General features: G+C 37.3%; 1 pseudogene across 1 annotated transcript; it reads left to right on the top strand.

Annotated features, from left to right (window-relative positions):
- The first annotated feature begins 4,502 nt into the window (after positions 1 to 4,502).
- On the top strand, positions 4,503 to 9,387 carry LOC149183615 (alpha-bisabolene synthase-like; annotated as a pseudogene). The gene is made up of 12 exons (XR_016257196.1): positions 4,503 to 5,247; positions 5,332 to 5,641; positions 6,015 to 6,201; positions 6,296 to 6,507; positions 6,602 to 6,832; positions 7,104 to 7,333; positions 7,427 to 7,539; positions 7,689 to 7,787; positions 7,954 to 8,169; positions 8,246 to 8,384; positions 8,480 to 8,812; positions 9,122 to 9,387. The product of XR_016257196.1 is annotated as an alpha-bisabolene synthase-like (transcript).
- Positions 9,388 to 10,155: the final 768 nt, after the last annotated feature.

The raw sequence follows: 10,155 nt of genomic DNA, 5'->3' as shown, positions 1-10,155 counted from the left end.
ATGCCCAACAATAATATTATATCAGAATATCAGATTTTACAACAAGTGTGTCTTGGCCGAACCAAGTCTCACACTTAACCAATTTTCACAAAAGGCAGGCCACCTGCCTTTTACAACCGTGTCGTGCACCTTTTGCACAAGAGGAAGTGCTCACCCGAGCCACCCAACCTTCCTGCCAAATCCTACACGACACTGCACACTCGAACCTCCTCAAACCGTACTTCAGTAAAACCTATACCTTAGAAGTGCTACGCATGAGATATGCGCAGCCTTCTTTTACCCCTACGTGTTTTACCCCTTGTACGAATGAAGATGAGCGAAGTTCCTTGGATGAAATGAGGTGCATCCACCTCTTATATATACGCTCCATACCATGCGTAATCTCCTTTAAAGCCGACTTATGTCATGAAGCCCTTTTCACATAATAATATTATATTATTATGTCCACTCCATAATCTTTGTCGTATGGCTCCATTATATTATTATGTTATATTTTATTCGCATATAATATGTTCATATCGCATATAATATCGCATATAATATGTTCATATTATTTTCATATAATATGCATATAAACTCCCATATACGCTCAAGTGTACTAACACTTAGCCATTGCACATGCTCCTTGTCGTCGCATTTCGTCACATTTAACGCGTATGATTGTCGCACCAACGTTGCAGCTCGTCGCACTCCCATCTGCCTGCGTGCCCGTGTGCCCGTCCGCGCGCTTGTGCACGATCGCCCGCCCGGCGCCCATCGCACCATAGCTCGGAGGCCTTACACATGTTAACGGTTGCATTATTTAGTTTGTTGGTATCCATGTTAACGGGACTGTTGATAAAAGGTTTTTTATTTTCCTTTTTGGTTTCTGAGGGGAACAAAACTATTCCATAAATACAGGTATTGCAATGCATCTTGGGTTTTTCTTGAAAATGTCTATGACTAGTTCTACCAATAAAGAATTGCGAAAATGCATTCATTTCTAAAATATTTGACAAAATACACAATTTCAATATTTTAACTTGCTAATTACTAAAATAAGAAATAAAATAGTGAATTATTGTGTCTTTTAATGTGTCTTTTTTGAAGAAAAATAATTGTTTAAACATATGCAAATGAGGTAAAAAGAGGAAAAGTGGAACCAAGATACCTAGTATCTAACTTTTCATATTCCTTAATCCGCACATCCCTTAATTTCACCAAGTTTAGAGTTAGTAATATTTTTCAAGAAGTGAGACTTATAACATATTCTTATAGACATTAGCAAATGAGGGAGACTCTCATTGTCGACTTTACGCATAGTTTTTATATAAGTACCATAAGAAATATTTATGGGTGAAATATAACAAATTTTAAAAATTCTTCCAATTCAATAATTAATGTGATTTTAATAATTTTGGCTTCATGTTTGTTTTGCAAGCATAGAGTTCATAATATGTGTTAACATTTTCAAATATATTTGGTGTAAGAGAAAATCAAGTAAAACAAAATCTTCATGCTTTTGCAATATTGTGGGATGAGTCAAATGGTGCTTACCCTTTTACCTTCGCACATAGTTTGCTTCCACATAGTCTTTAGCTCCACAAATGCCTTGCATAGTTTTTAACAGTACACATACTTTTGCCACACAATAGTTCCCCTTCCCCGTATCCATAATTCCATGTATCCATAATTCCATGTGTCCGCATCCATTCTCACCTCCACACACTTCATGCATCAACCTTCATTCCATTGATCACTTCTTCTACACATGTACTACTTCACACAATTTATTTCCTACATTTTTCCATTCTTGGATGTTTTCCTACCTTATGCTATTAACTACTTGTATTCCACATGTTGTGATTACAAATATCTCCTAGTATAATATTTACACCGTAAAGCATTACTCTATGAAAAGAACTTTCTAATGTGCCAGGTGTACCTTTCTGCACCATCAGATCCCGTGTTAGACGATTGAACTGTCGTCTTCCATCGGATTATTTGCGGTTTTAGTAGTGTAGTTTTTCTATTCAGTTTCAACATCCACGCGTCCCTCTCTCTCTGGCATCTAAGGGCAGAGATAATTCATTGAACTACAACAGGGAAATGGTTGATAATAATTAAGAGCAACAGATACTAACCAGCATGAAGTTTCAGGAGCCTCTCTTGCGATACCTCATGAAAACCTTCGAGTGCTTGTAAGTATACCAACCCTCTTCGTTAATGCGGTCTTTTCTCAGAATTAGTACTGAACTCTCGGCAATTCCATGGCCCAAAATGAAAATTTACTTATCTAAAACAAATACCCAAGAAAACTATTCGAACCCTTGAATGAGCAAATCAATCAAAATTTACCACGAAAACCCTAACAATTGAATGTGGGTTGTATATTCTTGTTAGAGTTTGGGAATGAGGTGACTCTATGGAAATTGTACCAGTTAACCGCACACCTTCCCATCGAATTTGATAGTAAAGTCCTAGGGTTTCTTGAAACATTCCATTTCTCATATATCCTCTGAGGGAGATACAAATAACCCCTCTAATTATCAGACAATTATGATCAGCCCTCTCTTAGCCAAGTTATATGGTAGTATTCTGGAAAAAAAGTTAAGCATGTGGCTTGAAAGTGAAGGTAAGCGGGCTAAAGGCCAAGCAGGTTTCAGAAGGCATCACTCAACAACAGACCACCTTGTTACGCTAAGGATCATTGCGGAGGAATGTCGTAATGATAAATCCAATTTATTTTGCTGCTTTGTAGACTTTAGAAAGGCTTTCGATACGGTTCCTAGATACAACCTTTGTAATAGGTTAGAAGAGATAAAGGTTCCTCTTGAGTTAAGAGCTGCTGCTATAAGGCTATACGAGAATGTAATTGCCAAGCTAAAGAACAATGAGGGGTGGTCAAAAGATATTAAGTGTAACATCGGAGTTAAACAAGGTTTCCCCCTCTCCCCTACTCTATTTGGCATTTACATCGATAAGCTCGAAGGTTATTTAGAAGAAGCAGGATGTGGTGGCTCAATCTTAGCTGGGATAGTCATTATCCTTCTTCTCTATGTTGACGATATTGTTCTTTTGGCAAGGTGCCCTTCTGATCTTGACAAGCAACTCAAGCTTCTTAAGGATTTCTGCTCTACCATGGGTATGAATGTTAACACTGACAAAACAAAAGTTATGATTATCAAATCCAAGAAGGACACTTGCGCTAATTTTATGTATGACAATAATAACTTGGAGGAAGTGTATTCTTACAAGTACCTAGGAATTGATATCCATCACAAGCTCAACTGGAACCATAGCATTGAGAAAAGGATCAATGGGGGATGGAAAGCTTATTTTGGTCTTGAAAATAATTGTAAAACAGCAAACCTCGTAATGTGGGATAAAAAGAAGTTCCTCTTTGAAACTTTAGTCACTCCTGTTATCTTCTATGGCTGTGAAGTTTGGGGCTGCAGCATCTCCAGAGAATCATGGAGGAGGATTGAGCAAATCCAGAAGCGTTTTATAACTTATAACCTGAAAATTAAAAGTAATACACCCTATCCTATTCTCCTTATAGAAGTAGGTCTTTCTCCTATTGAGAGCCTAGCTATGCTCAGGTTTCTGTTGTACAAGCACAAGCTCAATAACATAGACAATCATAGACTTCCTAAGCTAGCTTTAAATTCCAGCCAAAACCACACCACCTAAGGCTTAACCGAGGATGGCATAAGGACACAAGGGCCTGGTTAAACTATTGGGAGATCAATGAGAATGATGCTTTGCAAAACATAAATAACATTAAAGATATTGTTACTTCTAAGTTCAAAGAAAAATTGTGGTGTGAGAAAGATTTAGCGTCTAAAAGAAAATTAAGTTATTATAAGAAGGTCATCAATCCCACCCTTGAAGATCAAAAGTATCTCTCTATTCTAACTAGCTCAAAGAAGAAAATTAATATAGCAAATATTAGAATGAATTCTCATGAGCTCCATAGTGAAACTGGCTGCTGGGCAGTTCCTAAAACGCCATGGATGGAAAGGATCTGCCATATTTGTGAGAATAGGAGCATCGAGGATGAAAACCACTTCCTCTTAGAATGCCCTGCATACAACCACATTAGATCTCAATTTCACAACCTTTGTTACAATACTGACCTTCCTAGCCTTTTACAATGCCAAAATTATAGTGAACTTGGGAGGCTTCTCGCCAAGCTTTTTGAGCATAGGAATAAAATCTTAAATCAAAATAAATAATTTGTCTTTTTAGGTCCGATAGATCATTATTTGGTATCAGCGGGCATTAACCATCATCATCATCATCATCATCAATAAAAGATATTTCTCGTTGGAATTTTGTCAAACAGTAAGCGTTCATCCGGCAGACTGTCGCACATGGCATATAGGTTCACGAGTTTCGTACTAAAGAAAATATTAGGCTCAAAGACGCTCGAAAGCATGTGGGTGTAGACTCGTTTTCCCTCTGAGAGAGCCTTGTTTCCAGTACATAGCTGTAATAAAGAATTATAGGTAACAGGTTCTAGTTGAATGCCTCGGTGGTCTGGAAAATTCAGGATTCCTATTGCCTCCTTCATTCGCCCTTCTCTGCAAAGCCAGATTATATCTGCATTGATTCTCTGCGAGGATGATGTTTCCTGGAGAGCAGTTATGGCACTCGCTGTTATGGTTGAGGTTTTAGCACTCATTATTTCAATGATTTCCTCAGAAAAACACAGTATGGTGTTGAGATGGGCCGAAGCCATTCATCACGTAAACCATTTGCACGGATTTGCACGGTTTTGGCTTCCCAAGAAAGCATCCTTACAAAGTCCAGGAATTGTCGCGAAAGCGTCCATGGCAAGCTGAAATGAGTAGTGCAAGTATTTTTGCGTACTTTTCGCTGCCTGCCTGGTGTGTGGGGCAAAATAATTTGACTCACATGCAACAATTTATTTAGCATATGCACAATTTGGAAGTCACTCAACTCAACTCATCACATTCCCTGCCTGAGCTTCCTTCCATCGACGTAGGCCACTATATATACCTACATAATACCAGCAGGTGACTCAGTTGTCTACTAAGCAAGCCAATCAAGCAAGAAAAATTTGTTTGCCAAATTCCATTCCAGTGCATATAGCTAATATTTGCTGTAATGGCTAGCGTTTCTGTTGCTTCTTCTACTCTGTCGACAGGTAGCAGCAGCAGCAGCGTGATCAGGAGGACGTCCAATCCTCATCCAAATGTCTGGGATTACGATTTTGTGCAATCTCTTCAATCCCCTTACACTGTGAGTAAATCTATTCTTTCTTCTGATCAGATCAAGTATTTATATCACTTTTGATAATGATCACTAACTGTGTTAATTGAACAGGATTCTTGCTATGCAGAACGCGCGGAGACACTTATTAGTGAGATTAAGCTGATGCTTACAGGTGAAGGAGATGCTTTAGTGATCACCCCATCTGCTTATGACATAGCATGGGTAGCTAGGGTGCCTGCCATTGATGGTTCTTCTCGACCGCAATTTCCCCAAACAGTTGATTGGATTTTGAAAAACAAGTTAAAAGATGGTTCATGGGGAACTGAGTCGCACTTCCTCCTGTTCGACCGCCTGCTTGCCACTCTTTCATGTGTTCTTGCGCTCCTTAAATGGAAAGTTGGGCATGTGCAAGTAGAGCATGGTAAGAACTGAAATTGGGATTTGAGAGTTGTCTTTTTAATTCTCCTTAAATGGAAAGTTGGGATGTGTGAGTCGAGCAGGGCAAGAATTAAAATTGGGATTTGAGAGTTGTTTTTTAAATTTTTTATCATTGTCATCATGTAGGGTTAATATTAGTAATCGGGTTAATTTTTCATGTTTTTTCTTAAAAAAATATTTACTAAAATTTTGATCCTTCAAATTTCATTTCCTTGCATCAAGAGAGCAATTTTTGAACAATTGTTGTGGATATATTTCTCTAAAGCCATTTTTGTGGATATAAAACTTGCAGTAACCTCGTGATCATGTAATTTTCATTAATTGTAATGACAATTGCCATTGATCTGTATATACAGGCATTGAATTCATAAAAAGCAATCTGGAAGCAATAAAGGATGAAAGCGATCAAGATAGCTGTGTAACAGACTTTGAGATCATCTTTCCTTCCTTGATAAGAGAAGCCCAATCTCTGCACCTCGGACTTCCCTACGACTTGCCTTATGTGCGTATGCTCCAGATGAAAGGGCAGGAGAAACTAGCCAAGTATGTGAATTCAAATTAACATATTGTCAATTCAACAACCGAATTAGACCATATTACTTAATGTTATGCAAATTCTAATAAATGAATGTTGCAGCCTCTCCAAGGACGAAATTCATGGCGGAACATTGTTGTCATCTTTGGAGGGCATACAAGATATGGTCGACTGGGAAACAATAGTTGATGTTCAAAGCCAAGATGGGTCTTTCTCAGGCTCACCTGCTTCTACTGCCTGCGTCTTCATGCACATTGGAGACATCAAATGCCTTGAATTACTGAACAGCGTGCTCACTAAGTTTGGCAGTTTTGGTATGTATGGAGGTTTCATGTTGTTTGCATCTTGGCCCTATCCTTGCTTTACTTTTTAAAATTCAATAAATTTAATTAACTACGCATACTGCAGTTCCCTTCCTGTATCCTGTGGATCTGCTGGAAGGCCTCTTAATGGTGGATAATATTGTATGCCTTGGAATCGATAGACACTTTGAAAAGGAAATCAAGGAAATTCTCGATTGTGTTCAAATCCCCAGGGGTATAGTATGTATATTTTTCTGAAAGATTCTGGAATGGCAGGGACAGGAATGATGTCAAAAATTGACCTCATTCCTGTCTATACAATTCCATAATTATTCCTGTTCATGCTAAACTTATATCCATGGCAGATTTTAGAATTATTTCTGTTCATGCTAAACTTGTATTTATTCCAGATTCCAAAAATATCTTGGAATCTGACGATTAAGAGAAATCTACAATAACATAAAAATGCTCCTCCTATCCATACAGAACATTCCCTAAATTGGCAATAGAGAATTCAGTGCTCCAGAGATTTAGGAAAATCTGACTTAACCTTTAAATCAACATCATCTTCTGTTCTCTCTTCTAACCTTTGCACGTCGTATTAACAGTTGTTTTCGACAACTTCAAAGATGCCGATAGGCATTTCTTTTGCTCAACCAGTCAATTTAACAAAAATGTAGCAAGCATGTTGAGCCTGTATAGAGCTTCCCAACTCGCATTCCCTGGAGAAACTATTTTGGATGAAGCTAGAGACTTTGCCACAAAATATTTAAGAGAAGCTCTTGAGAAAAGTGAGATTTTCACTGCATGGAACAACAAGCAAAACGTAAGCCAAGAGGTAACCTAATGTCCAGACATGTCGACTCGCTTATTTGTTTTTCTCCACGGAAGCGATTGAATGAGTTTCTAATATTTTGTTTACCATTGCCAGATTCAATACGAGTTGGAGAATTCTTGGCATGCCAGTGTTTCCAGAGTAGAAGCAAAGAGATATTGTCAAGGGTATAGTTCAGATTATGCACGCTTAGCCAAAAGTGTTTATAAGTAAGTGAGACCCCAGATTCAATTTCACTTTCATAATTTCTCTTCATCCTTTTTCCCAAATTTAGCATAATTTGCAGGTTCTTTCCTTTAGTGCCTGGCTGATAATAATAATAAGACTGACTAGGTGCTCCATTTTTATCCAATTTCAGGCTGCCCAGAGTAAACAACCAAAAGATTTTAGAATTGGCTAAACTGGACTTCAACATTATCCAAGCAATTCATCAAAAAGAGATGAAGCATGTCACTACGTAATAAACCAACCTAATGATTTATGCTATTATTCCAGAATGTAGTATATATCCACTCTATTCTAATTACTCAGAAATTACTTACTCAGTTTCAAATTTCTTATAATTCCTTCTTTGAATGATGAAACTTGTTCTAATTCCTTCTTTGATTGATTCTGCTCCACAGCTGGTTTAAACATTCGGAGTTCCCTTTATTACCCTTCGGTCGAGTGAGGCCCGTGGAATGCTTCTTCATAGTAGCGGCGGGCACGTATGAGCCCCAATATGCCAAATGCAGATTCCTCTTTTCAAAAGTAGCCTGCTTGAATACTGTTCTGGATGATATGTATGATACATATGGAACCCTTGATGAATTGAAGCTATTCACTGAGGCTGTCAGAAGGTAGGATGTTATTGCAACCATCTTCATCTACATTGACATTGTGTATCATCCTAATTATCTTATGTTGGCTCTTCAGATGGGACCTCTAGTTGACAGAAAGCCTTCCAGACTATATGAAACTCTGCTACAAAATCTTTTACGAAATTGTTCACGAAGTGGTTCGGGAGGCAGAGAAGTTACAGGGGCGCGAATTGCTTAGCTTTTTCAGAAAAGGAGTAAGTAATACGGATGAATTTGTAAATTGTTTTTAACTTACTGTGCAGACATCAATATTGTAATTATTTTCTAATCTTAATCTTGAATTCATCAGTGGGAGGAATATCTTATGGGGTATTATGAAGAAGCTGAATGGTTAGCATCTGAGTACGTGCCAAGCTTGGAGGAATACATAAAGAACGGGATCATTTCCATCGGCCAACGTATACTTCTGGTGAGTGGAGTGTTATTGATGGAAGGGAAAATCCTTTCGCAAGAGGCATTGGAGCAATTAGATTACCCAGGAAGGTGTGTTCTCACAGAGCTCAACTGCATCATTACTCGCCTGGCCGACGACATACATACATATAAGGCTGAGAAGGCTCGTGGAGAATTGGCGTCCAGTATTGAATGTTATATGAAAGAACATCCTGGAAGTACAGAGGAAGTGTCGGGTGACTCCTATTTCGTAGACCATAGCAATATTAATGTGTCTGACATGGGTATCGATAAGACGAGGCAATTCCTATTTCAGAGACTATTGAATACTTAATGCAGCCTGACATGCAGGCAATTTAACTTTTGCCCTTTTAGTGAAAGCACGCCCATCGAGACAGCAACCTCTAGAGGAAGGGCGAAAGTTAAATTGCATGCATGTGAGGCCGCATTAAGTATTCAATAGTCTCTGAAATAGGAATTGCCATAAAACTATACCCATGTCAGACCGCATTAATATCGCTATGGTCTACGAAATAAGAGTTGCAGATGGCTGATGTACAGCCTTCTGGAGCCAGCAGTGAAGGAGCTGACGTGGGAGTTTCTGAAGCCCGACGACACATCAGATGTCGACATCCCATTTGAGTGCAAGAAGATGCTAATGGAAGAGACTCGAGTGACGATGGTGATATTCAAGGAAGGAGACGGTTTCGGCATCTCTAAAACAAAAATCAAGGACTACATCAAAGAGTGTCTAATTGAACCCTTGCCACTGTAACTCATATGGTCCTTCCTGCTGTGATGTGACTTTGAGTCTGAACACCTTCCTTCCATATGAAGATGTGCATACATCACCTCCTGAATTGTTTCAGTCTGAGCTTTCACAGAGTGACGCAGACGTTCAATGGAATTAAGATATATTGATTGAACGAGGAGGCTTGGAATTTAGAATCTCGGCATGTTTAATTTAATTATAAATTTATGTGATGGTAGAGATTTGATTTCAATAATTTATTTTAGATTTTGTTTTTTTAATTACGTTATCTATACAAATGAAGTTCATTTGAGATTTATTTCAAGATCATTTTTGTTTTGTTTTAATTATATTTATTAATTAAAAGAATTATATAATCAAATGTAATGTGAAATGTTTTATTTTTTTGGATTATGTGAGATTGATGCAAAATGTTTTAAGATCATTTTGGATTATGTGATATTGATTAACTATTTTTTTTAACTGAACTTTTTATAATTTTATGATTTTTTTGGTTGTGATCTAAATGATTTTTGGGTTATATGATATTAATGAGTAATTTAATTATAACTAATTTTTTTATAAATTAAAAAATTCTAATCTAATTTTAAATATATTTAATATTTATATATATTTATATGAAAATTTTTTATATATTAATTATTTTTATTAATAATAAAAATAATTATTATTGCATTGAGAATAAAGGAGATATATAAACATTAGATGGGTACATGTTATAGCTTACAAGTGTGTGAAAATCTTTCAAATGTCAAGTACCCTATTATGCATCCACCACTACATAGCGTGGAAATTTTTTT

Source organism: Pinus tabuliformis, chromosome 3_2 (genome assembly GCF_031772625.1).
Source record: "Pinus tabuliformis cultivar Carrire ecotype Pingquan chromosome 3_2, CPIR1, whole genome shotgun sequence".
Lineage (NCBI taxonomy): Eukaryota > Viridiplantae > Streptophyta > Pinopsida > Pinales > Pinaceae > Pinus > Pinus tabuliformis.
This window is presented reverse-complemented; position numbering and strand designations above follow the sequence as displayed.